General features: G+C 38.2%; 1 protein-coding gene and 1 pseudogene across 1 annotated transcript in view; one reads left to right on the top strand and one right to left on the bottom strand.

Annotated features, from left to right (window-relative positions):
- Positions 1–21,750, bottom strand: part of LOC121458946 (PTB domain-containing engulfment adapter protein 1-like) — a 222,299-nt gene that overhangs the window by 121,845 nt on the left and 78,704 nt on the right. The window lies entirely within an intron of this gene.
- LOC121458945 lies at positions 6,272–6,644 on the top strand (annotated as a pseudogene).

Below are 21,750 nucleotides of genomic sequence, written 5' to 3'. Positions count from 1 at the left end.
GCAAATCTCCGTCATTTTTAATAGAGTAGGGAGCTGCTTGGTCTGCGCTTCCTGCTTACTAAGGTGAAATTTAGCCTTCTCAGATCCCTGATGGCATTGACAACTGGGCTATGTTTGCTTTGTCAGTTTAAGGGCAGAAATCAAGATTTCAGCTGACAGCTCAGTTCTATTCATATGTAAAACCGGCCTCAAGCCTCATTTTCCTAGAGCTGGTAGGTCTCCCTAAAGGACTAAGAAGTGATTTAAGGTAAATAAAAAATGAAAAGTGCTTCAGATTTATTTTACTTGCTATGCTATTGTTATACTAATAACAATAGCGATTTCAAAAGTTCGGAATTTTAACAATCAGTGGGCTTCTGATAAGCCATTAATCTAGTTCTGGTAAGCACTGATAATATTAGCATGCAAAAGCTTAAAACTTTAAATTTCCTCTGGATGGTTGCCTTCTATGTATAGACAGAAAAATGCTTCTCACTATGCTGAAAACATCTCTGTTTAATCTATATATCCCATGCTCTGGGAAATGTGGTAATGCTTTTAACCTAGAATCATTTTTTGGGTACCCATGACTCAAAGGTGTGATTCTGCTCCCTTTTCTACAATGTGGATTTCACTCCAGAGTACAAACAGTGGTGGTGCTAAGGAATCTAAACCTTTTATCTCTTTTTATAAACTTAAAATTTTCTTGTAAGCTTCAGACAATAGACTTGAATCCACAAGTCAAATGGACTTCAGATAAAATTCTCCTGTCAATCAACAGCCTGTTTCCCCACCTACTGCCTATTCTTAGGGGTGGGCTCTCTATCTCTCTCCCTCTCCCTTTTCTTAAGACTCCCCTCCCCCAACTATCAGGGCCATGACCCCAAAAGTTTCAAATGTACACCTAAGAAAAAAATTTTCCCCTAAACTCCTTAACATTACCGCCTCCCTCTAGTATATCTGTTCCAGCATATTTCAAATAAACCACAGATGCTCCAACAACCTGCCAGCTCCAGGGTTCCCCTGAGAAGCTGCATCCTAGCCAACTTCAAATGGGCTAGCTCCAGGTGGTCCAGGCTCACACTCTGCTCCAATGCCACCTCACATCTCTGGCCCTCGATGGTACTGAAGAGCCTGGACAGGGAGTGAAAAGGTCTGCCTCCAGACTCGGAGGGCAGCATTCTGGTTTTCTTGGGTTCTCAACAACTACACTTCAATGCCAACAAGAAGTAGCAAGAGAAGGCTGCATCGCTCCTTAGCATTTATTATCAACAAAATGTCTGGGATGCTAAGTCTCAAACCTTGGGACAAATAGGTGAGGTGCCTATTTAACATTTCAAGCTGGACCTGGCCAACAGGTTCTCCTAGTATCCCTAATTTTCTACCTGTTACAGGGTCCTCCTGGCAGGCATATCCCACCTCTATCCCAAATTTCTTCAGCCCAGGATCTGGCTGTCTTTCCCCAAGATGCTCTTACCTATATAATCCTACCCTTTTGGTTACCTACCCCTTTTTGTGCCTTTGCCTTCTTTGCCCTCATCCGCTTCTTTCCTCCCTCCTTTTCCCCCTCAGTCTCCTCGCAAAGCTCAGCTCAGCCTGGTCATGTCTACTTTGGACGTTCCCAGATGTCCCTGTCTCTTCCTATGCTCCTATAATAAAATATTTCCTCCACTATGCCTAGGGGCAGTCAGGTCCTTTTTTATATATGTATAATTTTTTTCATTCAAACTGTTCATATTTATAAATTTTACTTTAACTTCTCTTACTGAAAATAAAGAATCCAATATGTCTGATTTTCATTCTCGCAAAATTGACAAACATTGTCTTGAAGAAAAGAGGGTCTGCTTTTGGCCCTGGCCACCCAGCTAGCTTACACCCGAAAGAATCACATGGAAACTATATTAATTAAAACACTGCTTGGCTATTAGCTCTAGTTAATGTGGCTAACTCTCGCATATTAGTTTAACCCATTTCTATTCTAATCTGTGTTCACGAGGTCGTGGCTTACTGGGAAAGATTTAGCATTTCTGACCTGGCTTCTCCATGGCGGCGCTCTCTCTCTGCTTTCTTCCTCCCAGAATTTAGTTCTGTCTTCTCTGCCTACCTAAGTTTTGCCCTATCAGGCCAAGCAGTTTTTTTTTTAATTAACCAATGAAAGCAATGTAAATGCAGAAGAACGTCCTATACCAACATTGATTTGAGAGTAACCTGAAATCTAGGTTTGCTAGTTTTATGTCTACTTGACACAGGCTGTAATCATCCAAAAGGAGGGAATTTCAACCGAGACTATGCCTCCAGGAGATCTGGCTACAGGCAAGCCTGTAGAATATTTTCTCAATTAATGATTGATGGGAGAGAACTGAGCCCATAATGGGTGGGACCATCCCTGGGCCGGTGGTCCTGGGTTAATGAGAAAGCAGGCTGAGCAAGCCATGAAGACTAAACCAGTAAACTGTAGGACTTCATGACTCTGTTTCAACTCCTGCCTCCAGGTTCCTGCCCAGTTTGAGTTCCTGCTTTGACTTTCCACAGTATCATGATTCAGAAAATGCAAGCCACATTACACCTTCCTCTCCAAGTTGCTTGGGCCATGGTGATTCAGTAGCAATAATAACCCTAAGGCAGAAATTGGCACCAGGACCACTGGGTATGGCAGTGACAGACCTGACTGTGTTTCAGGGAGGACTGTGGGAGGACTTTGGAACGTGGACTGGAAAGACCTTTGTGTTTTCCAAGCTTGGTGGGCTGTCAGGACAACTCAAAAGATAAGATAATAAGGCTGGGAGTTGCTGGAGGCCTGGCTTGGGGAGTTTCAAAAGAAAGCAAAGACTCTTATCAGGGCTGTCTGATATTTTGAACTAAGCATCTGCGGTTCTGGTCAGCTAGGACTAAAGAATCAGCTGGGAATAACAATAGAGAAGCATTACTCAATAAAAGCTTTCTTCACTGGGGCAAGTGATGCCCCTTAGCTGGAGATACAAAGTCAGCAGTGATTGGAGAGACAGGACCAACAAAGGGAAACCCGAGAAGGGTTTCCCCAGGGTCAGCACACCCTGTGTTCCAGAGGTGACCAATGAGCGGCCACTCACTGGCAGCTGAACTTGGTAGAGTAAGAATCACCTGGGTAGTGCTAGTTTTGTAGGCATGCAGTCATAGAGAGCAGACGAGGTTTGGAACGATGTGGGGTCCTGAAGAAAACCCAGGAGAAGATATTGGTGAAGTACAGTTGAATTGCAGCAGTAGACACTAGCATTTTGAAGATGCCAGTCCAACGGGAAGCTGCCCAGAACAACAGCGGCAGTGGAGTGCAGCTGGCTTGAGCATAGGAGACAATCTATATAGGCTACAGAAAAGTGGAAGCACTGACCCAGGCTTTTGAGAGAGCCCATAAATCAAGAGTGAATCTTAGTCATTGGACGCTGTGGTATATATACTTCTGGGGTTTGTATTATTTTGATTTGATTTTGACTGTGCTCGGTTCTCCTCTCTTGGAATGAGAAAATATTTAATTTCTTTTGGTGTTACAGAAACCAAAAATTGAGAGAATTTGAACTTGTTAAACAGACTGTATTTTTTTTTATTGATTTTTGTTGAGCTCTACATCTTTCTCTGCTTTTCTCCCTGCCTCTCCCCTCCCCTTCAACCCTCTCCCAAGGTCCCCATGCTCCCAATTTACTCAGGATATCTTGATTTTTTTTTTCTACTACCCATGTAGATTAGATCTATGTATGTTTCTCTTAGGGTCCTCATTGTTGAACAGACTGTATTTTTAAGAGATGTTTTGAGTATTTTAAAGAGATGTGGAACTCAAGAGTTTGAATTTAAAAGAGAGACTTACTTTCATAAGTTGAACTGTTTTATATTGTAATGTTAATAATCTTGGGGGTGAACAGAAAGGAAACATTATAGCCTAACCGTTGTAAGCCTCTTGATAGACACAAGAGATCAGGCCCTGACCCCAGACTACTCTAATTGCCATAAGGGCCATTTCCAGATCCTTGAGACTTAGGGGGTCAAGCTCTGCCCAACAAAAAAAAAAAAAAGAAGAAGACCAAGGTCAGTCCAAAAAACCTCACCAATCCCTGAGCTTACTCCAAAATCAGGCTTCAGAATCCCACCAATTCCTTAGCTTGCCTAAAAATGAAGCAACAGAATACTACCAATCCCAAGCCATCCTGGAAAGCTCTGCTCCCCCAAGAAACCCTATATAAAATGTGTCTTCTACTCAGTTTGCTGCTACTTCTCTCCTGACCAGAAGCAACCACCCTCTTGTGTCTCTCCCAATCAATCTCTTGTGTGAGGTTTGTTGTGTGGTATGATTTTATGGTATTCCTTGACTCTAGACCACCAGGATACCTTTCCCCTCAGAGCTGTAACACTTACAACAGCCATGTGATGTGTTTGTGTGTCAAGTTGACAAAGAGTCGACTGTGCTGCTAATTTTATGTCAACTTGACACTAACTATAGCCATCCATTTAAGAGGATGTTAACATTACATGTAATGTTTAAAATTACTATGCTTGACAAACCAAGAAGCAAGAAAAAAATGTCTCTAATATGTAAGACCCTAGCTTTTACAGGCGGTACCCAAGCAGCCCACTTCCTTTTATTCCCCAGACATTGCAAACTATTCTTCAACTGACTGATCTTGGAAAATTTGCTGTTCTTTCAAGATAGTAGATCACAAGACCAACTGCTCGTTCTGCTTTGGAATTCAAACTTGCTTACTCTGTTCAAAAAGGCAACTACAAGACCCAAAATTGTAACTTTATGGGGTTTGCCTTTATAAGCCCTGGGCTGATATGGCAAGGTGCTACATCTTTGTGGCACTCTTAGGTACAGACCTGGCACCAGTATTTAAATAAAAAGCTTCTTCTTTTTGAAACATATTCATTGTCACAGTGAATCTCTGACCCCAGACTTTTAACCAGAGTGACTATCATGAAAAGTACCCTGCCCCTTCTGTTTTTGTCCTCATGGAGACTGTTTTTTCTTACATCGTATAAAGCATATTTAGTTTCTAGATTATAATTGTTAAAGCTACGGCAGACACCCTATTCCCCCTGTAGTGGTCCCTCTCTACGTTATGAAATTCAAATGCTCAAATGCACAGATCCAAACAGCAGAAGGTAATTCCCACTGCTCGTCTCCTTCCATCCTGTCTCCAATTTCCTGCACATCCCCTGGCTTTCCCTGCTCCACCACTGTGCCAAGCTGAATCTCCATCCATTTCATGTCCAGCAGCACAAATCAACTTCATTTGATCAAGAAGCATGCCTCAAAACCTGACTCTCAATTGTCTTTGTCTTTTACACCTTTGCTCGCACTGACTGGCTATCTCCTTTCGATAGAAAATTTGATGGAATGTGTCCAATAATTTGGCGCTGCATCTCAACAAAAGTTAGACATGTTTTTCTGCCCCTACTTGTGATCATTCCCATTGCATAAAAGCATCGTGGTGGTAAGAGTTAATGTGTTACTGTTCTCAATAAACAGCTGTCAAAAAAAATACTTCTTACCAATAAATGGTGCTTTTTAAATGGTATAGAAACCTTTGGTGTGTGTAATAGTCACTGATCTTTTAGAGTTGTTTAAATAAAGAAATGTATTAGCTTTACAAATGTAAGAAAAGCTACAGTCTGCAATCAAAATTCATGATCATAATTGATTAGTTTTTCATTCTAAGCTAGGTTTTGTTAGAAAAATTACTTGAATAGCAAAACAGAAATAACTGGAAAATTTTCAGAACTAATGAAAACTTTATCTGATTAACCATCATCTGCAGATAAATTTAAGAATAAGAATTAAAAAGATGTTAAAACATCATTATCATAACAGCGATAGAATTTTAGTGATATGTAGATCGATCTATTTACAAAGATAAATATGTACATAAAAGAACTGTTTTCATAAAGCAATAAAAAACAAGAAGTATACAGAGATGTTCGTTCTCCCCTCTTTTATTCTATATAGTATTAGAAATGTTAGCTGTAGCAATTAGACAGGAGATGACATAAAAGGGATAACAATAGGAAAAAGTAAGTCATCCAATTTGCAGCTAACATGATTCTTTACTTAAAGTGACATGAGTCTACTGGAGTGTAGCAATAAGTCTACTACTACAAAACTCTTAGACATAATAAACCTAATATTGAAGTATAAAAATCAAAAATAGCTTTTATTTATACTAACAGTCTACAAGAAAGAGATTAGGAAAAATATCCCATTCAAAACTACTTCCCCCAGGTCTTTCTTTTCAACACGGCGACTGAGCGGGGTGCAGACGCCAACATGCAGATCTTTGTGAAGACCCTGACAGGCAAGACCATCACTCTTGAGGTCGAGCCCAGTGACACCATGGAGAATGTCAAGGCCAAGATCCAAGACAAGGAAGGCATCCCACCTGACCACAGAGGCTGATATTTGCCGGCGAGTAGCTGGAGGATGGCGGGACCCCGTCCGACTACAACATCCAGAAAGAGTCCACTTTGCACTTGATGCTTTGTCTGCATGGTGGCATCATCGAGCCTGCCCTTTGTCAGCATGCCCAGAAGTACAAACTGTGACAAGTTGATCTGCTGCAAGTGCTACGCACGCTTGCAACTGACGCAAGAAGAAGTGCAGTCACACCAACAACCTGCGCCCCAAGAAGAAGGTCAAATAAAGCTGGGGCCATAACTGGCCCATGACCCTGGGACCAAATAAAGTCCCCTTTCATCAACTGGAGCAGAAAAAAAAAAACACTACTCCCCCAATATTAAGTATTTAGGAACATAATCAACCAAAGGAGTTTTTAAAAGCCTCTACAATGAATATTATAGATGTTGAAAAAGGACATTGCAGAAGATAATAACCAATGGAAAAATATTCCATGTTCCTATACAGGCAGAAATAATATTATGAAAATGGCTATCCCACCAAAATTAAAGTACAGAGTCAATGCATTGTCTTTCAAATTTTTCATGGCATATTTCACATGTTTAGATTAAAAAATACAAGAATTCATATGGAATGGCGAAAGATCATGAACAGCTAAAGCAATCCTAAGGAGAAAGAACAATACTAGAAGCATTCTGATATCTGCTCTCAAATTATACTGCAGTGATAGAGACAACATGGTATCATCACCAGGATAAACAGGTACATTGATTGACTAGAATAGAGGTCCTGGAAATAGAACAGCAAAGCTAAGACCACTGCATTTCAACAAAGGAGGCAAAAACATCATTCGGAAACAAAGAACCTATTCAGCAAATGATACTGGCAATACTAGATCTCTGCTTGCAAAGGATGAAAGTATACTTATATGTTTACCTTGTACAAAAATCAGTTCAAAATGAAGTAAAGGGCCTTAATTTAAAATCTGCAACATTGCAAATATAAAGAAAACATGTGGGATACCATGCAAGACACTGGGATATGGCTAAAGACTTTCAAATGGAACACAATAGCACATGTCCTAACCCCAGATGGGACCACATGAAAGTAAGTTTCAGGGCAGTAAAGGACACAGTGAGCAGAGCCCACAGACAGCAAAATGCACAGTCAGCAAAGGACACAGTCAGCGGAGCCCACAGACAGCCCATACTGTGGGGGAAAACCTTACCAGCTACACTTCAGACAGCAGGCTTATTTCCACAACCTGCAGCTTAAAGATTTGCTTCAGTTAAGTAGCAAGGAAATAAAACTTCCAATCAACAATGGGCAAATTAACAAAATAGATCGTTCTAAAAAAAAAAAAAAGGAAGAGAGAGAGAAGAAGAAGAGGAGGAGGAGGGGAGGGGAGGGGAGGGGAGGGGGGGAGGGGAAGGGAAGGGAAGGGAAGGGAAGGGAAGGGAAGGGAAGGGAAGGGAAGGGAAGGGGAAAGAAAGAACTAAAGTCAATAGGTGATATGTGTTTCAAAAGGTATTCATTATCTAGCCTGGTGTAGCAACAAACACCTTTAATCCCAAAAGTGGGGAGATAGAGACAAGCAGACCTCTGTGAATTCGAAGCCAGCCTGGTCTACATAGTGAGTGCCAGGACAAACAGGACTATATAGTGAGATTCAGTCTCTAATAAATATATATATATATATATATATATATATATATAAATATAAATATAAAATAAGAGTGATTAATATCTCTGGCCATCCAAGAAATAGAAATTAAAACTACCTTCAGATATCACCTCATTCTAATCAGAATGCTCTCATCAACATATTTGACGGAAAGTGTTGGAAAGGACGTGCAGAAAAAGGAACTGTTCGTCACTAATGGAAGTTTAAATTAATACAGCCATTGTGGAAATCAGTTTGAAGATTTAACAACAACAAGAAGATAATAAAAATAGATCTACCGTATAACCCAGCTACTTCACTCCTGACAATATATGCAGAGAATTCCTTATACTATCACAGAGATATTTGAACTCTATGTTTATTGCTACCTTTATTAACTATAAAAAAGAAATGGAAAGAATCTTATTGTCTATGAGCAAATGAATGGATAATATAAGTGTAGATCTGGTGTGTGTGTGTGTGTGTGTGTGTGTGTGTGTGTGTGTATTACGATACTATTCAGCTTTAAAGAAAAATGAGGTTAAGAAATTTTCAGGGAAAGGAATGTGATTATAATCAATATTATCAAGCAAGGACACACAATCTCAGAAAGAAAAAAACCCTGCATGTTTTCTTTTATATTCAGAATTTAGGTTAAATGTGCATGCAGGTACAGTTTGTCATCAGAAAAGAACAAAAAAGGCCAAAATATTAGGGCATAAAGAATGGCTAAATTTTGGGGGAGACAGAGTCTGATAAAGGCCCAGGACTCACCGCAAAGGCAGACTGGCTGGCCAGAAAACCCAGGGATCCATCTCTATCCCACCCTCCAATTTTCAGCACTAAAACTCTAAGCACCATCACCCCTCAATATGCTTTTTAACATGGGTTTTGGTGTTTAAAACTCAGACCCTTGATAGAACTATCCGTTAGTCCCTAATTTCAAATCTTTTATAAAATAAGGCCATTTCATAGTTTTTGTTTGGAAGTGAAGGACTGTACATAATCAAACACTTTAACCTTACCTAGGCATGCCCAAATATAGGTGAAAGTGTATACAGACCCTGAACTTTCTACACATTCCACAACATGGCTGTCTCAGAATTTTCCTTTGATCATTTTCTCTTCTATCAGGCAGAGTCACGCATAAAGAATTAAATTGCCTGGAATTCTACCAGAACTTCCAAGAAGACCTAATACCTATACTCCTTAATGTATTTCACAATATAGAAACAGAAGAGGCATTGCAAAATTTCTTTTATGAAGCTACAGTTACTCTGATACCAAAACTGCACAAAGACCCAACCAAGAAAGAGAATTACAGGCCAATCTCACTCATGAACATCGACGCAAAAATCCTCAACAAAATACTGGCAAACCGAATCCAGGAACACATTAGAAAAATTATCCATTATGATCAAGTAGGCTTCATCCCAGAGATGCAGGGCTGGTTCAACATACGAAAATCTATCAATGTAATCCATCATATAAATAAACTGAAAGAAAAAAAACATGTGATCATTTCATTAGATGCTGAAAAAGCATTTGACAAAATTCAACATCCCTTTATGATAAAAGTATTGGAGAGATTAGGGATACAAGGGTCATACCTAAATATAATAAAAGAATTAAATTGCCATGAGTGTTAGTAGAAGTAACCAATAGTTGTGTTTATGTGTGAGAGAGGGTGCAATCTCTCTCCAAGACTTTTACTTCTGTTTCTTCTGGTTGTCTAGAAAGTTCATAAATAGTAGGGAAGCAATAATAAAACGTAATAAGTAATAAAACGCCTTGCTAGATAGTGGTAAGTAGCAAAGTTGCTAGAGGACAGTCGGCATCTTAACATATATAACATGTGTTACCATCCCATCACAGAACCAGCTGACAACATGTGCTATTCTTCCTTCAGCCTAATAGGGGCTCAGCTCCCTCACACCTTAGCGAATTAGATGCACCAAGCCCATACAGGATTCACAATGATTTGCTTTCCTGTTTATCCCACTCCCATCACTGTAGAAGGGCATTTAATTCTTTATTTATCCATAATTTATTGCTGCACTACAGTTAACAACAAGAGCCATCAACGGTTAAACGTAAGGTTTTTCCCATGAGACCAAATAAAATAGTCTCCACAGGAACTCATAAAACTGCAAATTATTTTCCATTACTTAATTCAATCGCCTCAAATACATGCCTGACAAAAATTCAGATAGTAGCAGAACACTGCATAGGATAGTTTCTTCTTACTGAAACATAGAATCATTTTTCCAAAATGAGGAAACTCCTCTTTCTAACTCTCTGTCCCTGCCTTTAAAGAAAACACCTTGGCACGCATGTTAGCCACCAATGATAGACAATAGCAAATATTTCATTCCTATTCATATCTACGCTATCTAAATATTTTAAAAGTTTCTCCATGTTACACATAGTCTTCTTTAGAACTCTTATTTATTCACCATTTTAAGAAACTTCTAATATGAAGTTAGGAAGAAAGAAAGCAAAGTATTAGCTTCGCTTACATCAGCAAACCCCATTCTACAACTCACTCTTGGGTGTACTAGGGAAATGATCTTAGGAAACAACAGGTGAGAGAAAAGAGAGACAACGATGACAGTTCTATTATCAGCCGGGACACCACCAGTGACCACACTGCCGTTTTAGGGGGGACATCTGACACACAATGTAGAACATGCCTCCATGCCATCACACCTAAAAATGGCAGTGCTGGGAGGTCTCATACCAACTGTCTTTTGTCACATGCTAAGTACAGCTTCCAGGATCACCAAATCCTTCACATCTCTGCCCAAATCCCTTGGCCCTGTTGCTTCCATGGTCAAACAATGTCCTGGGCAAAGAAAGACAAGAACTGCCTTGAAGAATCTTCAGCTATAAGGTAGGCAGTGAGGCCAGACACCAGACAATGTCTTCTACCAAAGAAGGCAGCCATTTGGAAACATACACTCTGTATTTTCAGCCCACATCTAAGATTTTGAGTAACAAAGAATGTTTGCCTACCCAGTGATGCTGTCCCTTATGACGATCTTGTACCAACTCCTTGTCCACACAAAAGTAAAGGTCACACTACCATATACTTTATTTCCTGTCCTAAATGAAAGTTTGCCGGACACAAAACTGTCAAACACAATATGCAACAACAACAAAAAAAAAGATAACTAAAAAGTCAGACCACAATTTTCAGAATCACTTACCAGATCCTATTTTATTCTCATATTTGTTTTAGGAAAGAAAATAATGGGATATTTTTAAGGCCAAAGAAATGATTTTTCGAGGTATGTTGTAGAAAAATGCAGATCCAAGAAGGAAAAAAAAGAGAATTAACCAAAATAATATTATTAACAGGTGTTAAGAAAAACTTCTAGTAAATCTCTATCCAAAAGATAATAACAGTGTATTTTCTCAAAAGGGTCACTTTGGCTTAACCTTCCCTGAATTTTATTTCCAAGAGCGGCTGACTAAATAAAGCCCAATCTTGTTGCAGAATGTTTTCAAAGCAGAATATTTTATGGAATGTGGCAGAATAAAGAAGAGAATAAAAATACTTGCACCAAAAACAAGAATGAACTTGTGCCTAGTGTTGACATTCACGCAGTGAATTAATATATACTCTGCATCCATGTCCGATGTGATTAAATTTGTTCATAGAGACAGCATTTTGGATAATCTTGCAAAAAAAATGAGACTAGCTTATATGCTGTTCCTTTGAACATATTTTTATCCTAGAATTTTAAAAATCCTGATTTCCAATTCAAATCGTTCTTACATTTCTAGTTTGAACATAATATATTCAATTTAAGGCTGTCTGCCACCATTTATCACTCATTCTCGAGTACTCTGAAGACAGATAGGAAATTAAGTGAAGGCAATCACTCTTTACACAAACTTTCATACTTTTTAACAGCACTAACTTGAGAAAAACATCATCAGACATGGACAGGTTTTCAACTTTTCAACTTAGAGCATGGCTATAGATGTTCTCCGAGCTATAAAACCAAGGTCAAACCCCAAGTAGAGGCAAACAGCATTGCTACTTATCATGACATACAAATCATGTATATGATGTTCATAAAAGGTATTCAACCGCTAAAGAAAGAGAGGCCAAGAATTTGAAAGGGGATGGGACATGGGATGGTTTGAAACAGTAGCTCTTAATCTTCATAGTGCTGAGACATCTTCATAGTGCTGAGACCCTTTAGTGTCTTTATGCTGTGGTGATCCCCCAAAATAAATTTATATTTGTTGCTACTTCATAACTGTAATTTCACTAATGTTGTGAGTAATTACATAAATATCTGATATTTATGATGGTCTTGGGTGGCCCCTGTGAAAGGAGTTGAGAAGAAAGGGAAGGGGGAAATGATGTAAGTATTTATAATCACAAAACTGTAAAACAATTTTAAAGGTATTCAAATCATTTCATTTGGGTTCAACAATATTTGAATATGAGACACGGTCTTCCTGTGTAATTCAGGATGATAGGAGACTCACAACCTGCTTCGCAAGTACTGGGATTTAGGCATGAAACACTATGACTTTAATTCATCAACCTTAAAACTCAAAGTGTTGTGGCGCACGCCTTTAATCCCAGCACTCGGGAGGCAGAGGCAGGCGGATCTCTGTGAGTTCGAGACCAGCCTGGTCTACAAGAGCTAGTGCCAGGACAGGCTCCAAAGCCACAGAGAAACCTTGTCTCAAAAAACCAAAAAAAAAAAAAAAAAAAAAAAACCAAAGTGTAGAAAAATTCTCTAATTTCCTTTTATCGTTTCCGTTTTCTCTCTATTTTCTTTTCTGATCTCTTTTCGTTTTCCTGTAACTTAAATACTAGTAAAATCCTCACTGTGGCTGCTGATTAATACCAGAAACCTAGCACTGTTCATCTGCTTATATTCTCTTTCTACCTGCATCATTTTAACAGGTTCATTTCAAGTTGACTTAATACAACAGATGCTTATGTTTTTCCCTTTCCCAGTTTGCATCCTGACTTGCACATCTAATATCATGACTTCCCTAGTAAGTAATGCAGTGTGTCATCTGCACATGCAGTTTGAGCATCAAGGTATCCTTTAAAGGCTTTATCAAATGTTCTCCCCCACAGTCCTCTGGGCACAGACATCATGACTTGGGAAGACTGTTCTATGTGCTTTGGAACATTCTAGTCTTCTCATTTGGGCAGAGATATTGTTTGACACAGTCATAACTGCTAGTGTATTTAGCCAATATTCACTGCATAGCTCCTGATTACCCAATGATTGAGGTAGACAATAAGAGAATGAGCCTACACTCTCTTTTATGAATATAAATCTGTTGCCAGTGTAGCAGGACTGTTAACCAAGGTCTGGAGCTGCAGAAACAAGCATAGAGAAGATTCAGGAAAACCTTCTAAGAGACGGAACGTATTCACCTTTGGGTAAAAATTCTTTGGTGAGAAAGTTGGAAAAGATGATGTTTAGAAGGTGGTTCCCTAGCAAGGACCTGGGGACACAAAACAACACATCAACCTCAAAACAGACAAACCATGGAGATTTGAAAACAAAATAATTATAAGAGATGACTTTGTATAAAACTTCAGTGATGAGTGAGCCTACATCAAGATGGTTTGTCAAAACCTTGCCATGATTTTTTTTTAACAAAACAGGTGACAGCAATAAAATAAAACAGTGTAATTTTACAGTCTGATGTTTGCTTTACGAAAAACATGGAGTCAGTGTTGTTCTGAAGACACACGAAAAAGAGTGAAACAAATTGAAGGTTTCTTGGAAACCTGCATGGATCTGCCAGATGGGAATTTAAAGTGAAATAAACTCAGGACATTTGTAATATACAAAATAGAGAAGATGCTTGATATTTAAGTGGGAGTAGACGAGATGAAACCAACTCATCCTAGAACTTTCTATTCTGAGAGATAGCAGACAGGACCAAGAGTTTAAATTTCTGTTATCTTTCCATGTAGAGTCTGCCAGAAGTGTCCTTAGCTCTCGGTGTACTAACAAAAAGGCAATTGAAAACAGTGATAACAAACTTCCCAAATACATAAAAATGTAAATTTGCTGGTTAAAACCAAAATTAATTTACAGTGGACAGTGACCTTTACATGGTCCTCCGGAACTGCCACTGACAGGAATTTTGCCTAATCAAAAGAGAGATGCCTATTGTCGAGGCACCCGGTCCTTCCACTGACACCAGTAGGGATCTTGTTCTATGAGTTTCGGCTTTATCTTTTTGAAGACTAAATCATTTATTTTAAAGTCTTTGCTCTTTTCAAGCATTAAACTCTTTCAAATCTCTGACCTCTCAGTTATTAAAAGACTTTACAGCAAATACAGTCTAGATTAAAACTGTGACAATGGGTTTGGGTTAGCTAAAACCCTACATTTTGAGTTAATAAATGACACGTGGTAAAACATATTCATACAAAGTAAAGGAACATATTAATACAACAGGAACTCAAAGACAGAACAAAGTAAAACAGAAAATAATTTAGTACCACCAATATTAGTTGTATGTGTATTACAGTATAAACATTTATATATAGTAGAAAACTTGAAGTTGTAGAAAGTTATTAATAGAAAATAGTTAATATTAAGGTAAACTAAAGCTTGTGATTGCTTTATAAGCCTGAGCAGCTGAGTTCAAATACAGTAGCCTATTAAAAAATATACTTGCTGCTGTGGTACCACCGGTAATCTTAGCTCTTGAAAGAAAGAGATAGTTGGTTCATTTGGGGTGCAGTAACCAGATGATACATCTTAACTCATGCTCCAAGTAAAAGAGAAGACCTGATTTCAAAGGAAGTGAAAGTGTTCCTGAGATGTTACCTCAGGCTATGTTACTGTCTATAGGAGTTCACATGTCTACAGGAGTTTATAGCCCATCCACTGTCTATAGGAGTTTATAGCCCATCACCACACACAGTCACAACATACACAAACACGCACATACACACCAACATAAACAATACTCACACATTCATATACACACACGCATACACATTTAGAAAAGATAAACTAAAAGATTTTCATCTAGACATTATTCAACTGTCTAGGTTTTCTTTTAACACAGGATCTCATACATCCCACACTGCTCTAAAATCGTATAACTGAGCTTCTGATCCTCCTGCATCTGTTTCCTGAGTGCTAGAATTAGTCAAGCACCTCCATGCCTGGTTTAGGCTGTGCTGAAGATGTAGCTCGGGCCTTCCTAAATGTACTCCAAGTGTACACCAGGGGTGTATGCTGGGATGACTGTGATATCATGACTAGGTGGCTTCGCAGATATTTGACACTTCATTTCAAAATTCTCCCCTTGGGCAAGTCATGGCACAGACTCTTCACCCAGAGGATTCTGAGACACAGATATGGCCTAGAGCTTGTGAAGTGTCCTACAACTCTCCAGTCTTCCACATTGCAAGCACAGGGTTACAGTGATGAACAGGTAATCTTCTTATATAAAACAGGATGAGAATTACAGGGTCCAAACTTAGAATATCATCAGTATTTCAGAAACATTGGGTGAATGATACCACCAAAGCTAATCCTCCTCCAATAATATGACATGATTCTAGATTTATTTATGTATTTTTCATTACATAAGAAAATTGGATTATAATAAAAATTAACAAATAATACTGCATGTATTTGTGGGTTTTATTCATGTAATATAATCTTTTAAACATTTTTTTCAACCATCCAAGAGTTTGGTTTTTTTTTTTTCTCAGATTTTTTTGCTGTAGCCTTAAAACAATGAAGTACATCAGGTGAGCAGTTAGAATTTTGTTTTTGTTTACATTTTATTTGGGTCCTGTTTTCTTCTCTAACAGTAAAACAACTTTTCTTCAAATAAGTATTATATATATAATATATATGTATAATGTTATAATCTTTTAGTTATTTTTCAAACAATAAAATTTATATTTATTTTAAAACATTAAAAACTGCATATATAAAGGGGAAAAGTAACAAGCAATGAAGCTTAAAAAGGCAGTCCTCCATAGCATCTTCTGAAGTACACAAACATTTATACATACTTATAAACTAAAATTTTAAGCATAAGAAATTAGAATGACTCATTGGCTCTAATTTGTTTCTGCTGAGATCATATTGTTAATTTTACCCAGATGAGCTTTGCCTTTAAAGCATGACTCTGGGAACCATGACGTGCCTTATGGGGTATTCCTATGGGATTGGAGAGACTGATGGAGCCCGGTGTTCACATCACACTTCCAATCCCATCCCTCAGATTCGGGGCCTAACTCCACTGCTGTCTGTGCTGAGCAAGTTCCTTACGTTAACACAGGGGTTATAGACCTTTATTTAATAGTGCCTAAAGTCTGTCTGTCTGTTTACAGATTGAACTTTTACGACTTGTTTTTTCTTCTAGTGAGCCCTCCGACAACTCTAGGGCTATCTGTAAAATGCCAAGGTTATACATTTTAGCACCAAGATGTTTAGAAATAGAATCTGACTTTCCCAAAATCATTTCTTGCAGTTTGGTTCCTGTCTTCATTAACTTTCCCCACCTTTCTTCATCTCACATTCCTTCCTTCATCTTATACAATAAAAAGGGGAAAACTGTAGTATTTTGATACTAAAATACTTCAGTGTGTGATGAAACAAAGTATTTTTTATCACATGCATTCTTCAAATTTAATAACTTTATACCATTACCAAAAGCCACAGAACTGTTTTAATATACTCTAGGATTTACTGAATCAGACCTTCAATCACACAAAAGACAGATGGGATTCAAAGGAAGGAAAACAAGAAATAGCACTTGGAATCTTTTTTTTTTCTTTTCTTTTCTTTGTTTTTTTCGAGGCAGGGTTTCTCTGTGTAACAGTCATAGCTGTTCTAGAACTAGTTCTTGAAGACCAAACTGGCCTCAAACTCACAAAGATCAGCTTACCTCTGCTTCCGCTTCCCAAGTGCTGGGACTAAAGGCATGCACCACCACTGCCAGCATGCAATTGGATTCTTAATAAAAAGTTGGGCACAATAGCATTAATAACAGGGACTACACATTTTTTAATACTTATGTTTTGTTCCTAGACCTATGTAATTAATTTAATCATGGTAACATCCATAAGTATACACATAATTGCTTAATATTATCACAATGATATTCATAAGTACATAATTGTTTTAATATTATCATGTTGATATTCATAGGTACATAACTGTTTAAAGTTATCATGAAAATATCCAAAAATACAAAATTTTTTAAAAGGAAATTTCCATCAGCCATAATTCAGTCTTCTAATTTCCCAGAGTGGAAAGAGGAAAGACAGCTAGAGTTTCACTTACCCTTCTCATCAAATTATTTATCTTATCACCATTTTTTTTGATAGCAACTGGTTTATATTCTACAGAGATCAATAAAATCTGAATACCTTCCATACAACCTATCTAGTAGAAAAGTAAATAAATATACGTCTCTTACCCACATAATTATTATTTTAAAGATGGGGGAACTATTTTATGCATGCATGTGTCCCCAGTATTTACTGCCCCTTTAGCCACACAGCATTTCCATGTGATCATTTTATAATCATGCTTTCAGATCATGTAGCAATTTTACCCTGACAATTTTTGGCTTGGTGCTTCTACAAAATAGTATGCATTTCACTTTTCATTTAATTCTGCATGTGCATTCATTGCACTTTCTTGCTGCCACCACTGCTCTCTGAACAAAGAAAAATTCTGGACATGGCCTCCTGGGTGGCCTCTGCATACCTGCCCTCTTCTTCCTCCCTGGCAACTGGACAGTGCCAGCACAATGATCTATTCGTGGCGACTCATTCCTGAATGGAAATGTGTACTAAATTAAAGATAATAAAATGATTACACTTCCCTACAGCTAGAAAGAGACAATCTCTGTCCACTTGAGTTGATTAACTGGAAGGCTAACACCCCAGAGGCTATTTTGACTTCCAGTTACTTGTCTTGAAATGTATTTGTCTTAGTCACCGGTCTCTTATAAAAGAAAACATCTAATTGGAGACTTGCTGACAGTTTCAGAGGTTCAGTACATCATCATCATGGCAGAGAGAATGGCAGTGTGCAGCCATGTGGTGAAGGAAGAGAGAGAGAGAGAGAGAGAGAGAGAGAGAGAGAGAGAGATATGCTGGACTTGGCATGGGCTTTTGAAACCTCAAAACCCACCCACAATGCCATGCTTTCTCCAACAAGGACATACCTTCTAATCCCTTCAAATAGTTCCACTCCCCCAGGGGGTTTAATCATTCAAATATACGAGCCTATAGGGGGCTGTTCTCATTCAAACCACAACACCATCCAACTTGGCAGAAAATTAGAGCTGTGGGAGGAAGTGAGTAGTGCGCTGGAGTGACTAGAATCAGCCATTTGGGAAGCTCTGCTCTAGAACCCGTGGCTATGGTAACCAAAGCCTAATTGGTTTTGTCTAAATCCAATTTTAGTTGTTTTTCTCTTAAGTACAATCACATCATTATGCTGAAATGTGTGTTGCTGAGTGATGTATATGTGTCACTGAAGGTTGCATGAGGTATTGTTTATTTTCTTGTTGCTAGGATAAAATACCATAACCAAAAGCAATGAAAGGGAAAAGGAACTTATTTTGGCTTCTGATGCCAGGAGTTTTGATAGCCATAATGTAGGAGAAAGCATGGTTTTCAGCTGGAGGTAGAAAGCTGACCAATTTCATCCTGATACCCTCACAGAAAGCAGAAGCGAAATAGGATGTGGGGTGATATAATAAACCTTCAAAGTCCATCCTTGGTGATCTAGTTTCTCCAGCAAGGCCTCATCTTCCAAAGCTTCCATAACCTCTCCAAACAGCACCAATTGCGAACAAAAGAGTTTAAACAAATGAGCCTATGGTAGGAATTTCCCATTTAAGCCAACATGTATAGATTGCCTTTAATTAATTAACCGTTATGAATATATTGGGCCAAAATGATTTATTGGTATGTTGAGGGGAATAAAAGATTTCTAGAAAACCGTTATTCACCTACTCTTGGTTTTCTGAAGATATTTGTTGCTGTTGGAGGATTGATTTACAAACACCGTACTTCAAATGGGCTCCTGTCACATTGAGAGAATTTGCCAACACTAAACATTTTGTTTTTTTAAGATGTAATAGTCTTTCACCAAACTTAGGTTGGGAATATACACTATTAATTAATTCTTCGTTTCTGTTTAAGAGAGCAGGGAGATTAATTTTATAACAGGTAAATTAACATCTTTAGGAGACATTTGAGCAACTACATAAACTGAATATACAATATATAGTATTTTGTATTTTAAAATTCATCCAGAAAATTGGGACTCGAGAGATGGTTCAGCAGTCAAGAGCACTGGCTGTTCTTCCAGAGAACATGAGTTCTATTCTTGGCACCCAAGTCTAGCAGCTCATAACCTTCTGTAACTTCAATTGCAAGGGATCTGATGTCTTTTTCTGACTTCTATAGGCACCAGAATACAAAAACAGAAACAAACATACATATATCAACATAAATAAAAATAAGCCTTAATGTTTTTATATCCAATAAGTAGTATCTGTGTTTTTGTTTTTATTACAATGGCAACCACAGGTTTACAGGTAGTGGCACTATTAGGAGGTGTGGCCTTGTTGGAGGAAGTGTGTCATTAGGGGTGGGTTTTAAGGTTTTAGAATCTCAAGTCAGGTCCAGAGGCTGACTCTCTTCTTGCTTCCTGCTGATGTAGATACAGAATCTCAGCTCCTTCTCCAGCACAAAGTCTGCCTGTGAACTACCATGCCCCCAACCATGACAATAATAAACTAAACCTCTGAAACTGGATACCAGCCCCAGTTAAATATTTTCCTTAATAAGAGTTACCATGATAATGGAGTCTCTTCACAGCAATAGAAACCCTAAGACAGTGTCTTTCTGTTACTGACAAATTTATGGTATTTTACAATGAAAATATCATATTGTAAGCTAGATAGAAATGTTCTGATCTTTTTGACTCTGAAATATACTTTCTTATATCTTTGAGGCATTGTAAAAAAGACCATGGTTAAAAGAAAACCTTTTTGTTCTACTAATGGATCATGGAATTATGTAGAGCAGCAAGCACATGCTTTGACCTGACCTCTACTACAGATTTGATTCTACCTAAATAATAGCTGAGTGACCTACTAAAAATAAAAACCTTAATTATCAGAACTAAAAGCAAAAACCCAACTTTGTTTCATATGAAACTTATGGCTATCAGAAATACCTGGGTATATAATTTTCAAAGCTGGATCCCTGATATATGCTGTAACAATATAAAATCTCATAAAGAAAATGTCCTTCCTAAATATCAACCATCAAACCAATAACATGTTAATTAAGCTCATCCCTTTAAAAAAAATGTGACTATCTTTTCCCTTATATTAGTACAAAAATAGTATACTCTCTCAATATGTATTGCTCCCCAAAGTTCTTGATTCTCTAGAATTTCCTGCTTCATTTTTGTCCTCTTTCAATCTCAGTTCAACCCAAATGCAATAAGCTGCAACAACTAAAGAGGTTGTTTATGAATTATGAATTATGAATGCATATTTCACTCATCCCTTTCCCAGCTCTATAATGCAGAGCCCGGGCTATGAAATTGATATATAAAATACTTACAAAGTACTAGCCTTGTTTTTACCGAACTTTGAACACCTCTCTTTTCTGCTTTTCTCATACATTTTCCTCCCCGTTTCTATCTTGAAAAAAAAAAAAGCCTTTAAAATATCACTAACTGATGGGAAACCTCCTCCAGCCAATGGCCCTTTGAGAGGCTGGACCAGGTTGAGGTGTTGACTTTGAATGCCAAAAAGCCACCATCCCGCTCTGCTCGGCCTCTTCTTCCACAGAGCCACACCTGGATGTTGAACCCCCTTTCTATTTTCTCGCTGTGATCTGTGAGTTTCCTGTTAATAAAGAAAAACCTTAGACTACTCTATTCAGGGTTAGTTAGGCATTACTTAACTCGCATTCCCCCATTTGACGTGTTTTGAATCAACTAACTTTTCAGTTATTCTGTGATTAATGAAGATAATATACCTGTGACCAAAGAAACTGCATTTATTTATTTATATTTGTTCCCCTAGTACCCAAAGATATAGTTTAGAGAGAGAGAGAGAGAGGGCAGACCTTTTCAGTGTTCACAAACACAACAGAAGAAAACAAGATATAGAAATGCCAACACAAGAACACACTTAATTTCTTTTGGCAGTCAAATACAGTACACAGAAAGTTAATCAAAACAACCTAGAAAGCACTTGCAACACAAATCTAGCAATACCCAGCCTGCCTCCTTCTCTCCCCTGGAGGCATTTTTCAAAGAAGTTCATGTATGACAGTACTGTCAAGCAGCTGAATACAAAACAAACGTAATAGCATGTAATCAGGCACGAAAGACGCATTGCAGGAAACGCTATCATGTGTGTTGAAAACGTAAATTGCAGAATAAAATTTCCCCTTTTTAACAATCAGTAGGAGCAGCTGCCCTTGTGTGTAGTAAGCCTTACAAAAACAAGAGGAGATCACACATTAGTCAGTTTGTCTAATTTCCATGCTGCAAGTAGTGAAAATGAATGCTCAGAGCAGTCTTCCCAATTCTCTGCATCTATTAAAGTAGGGGCAAGAACCAGCATTTCCCTGTCGAAGCAACACCAGAGGAAACCCCTACTGGCCAGTCTTCACACTGTGCTAGGCATGAAATCACTTAAATTTGAAGTC

This window comes from Microtus oregoni, unplaced genomic scaffold, assembly GCF_018167655.1.
Source record: "Microtus oregoni isolate MIOR12 unplaced genomic scaffold, Mior012 000018F_ref0000195, whole genome shotgun sequence".
Lineage (NCBI taxonomy): Eukaryota > Metazoa > Chordata > Mammalia > Rodentia > Cricetidae > Microtus > Microtus oregoni.
The sequence above is the reverse complement of the archived record's forward strand: the minus strand, read 5'-3'. Positions and strand labels throughout refer to the sequence as shown.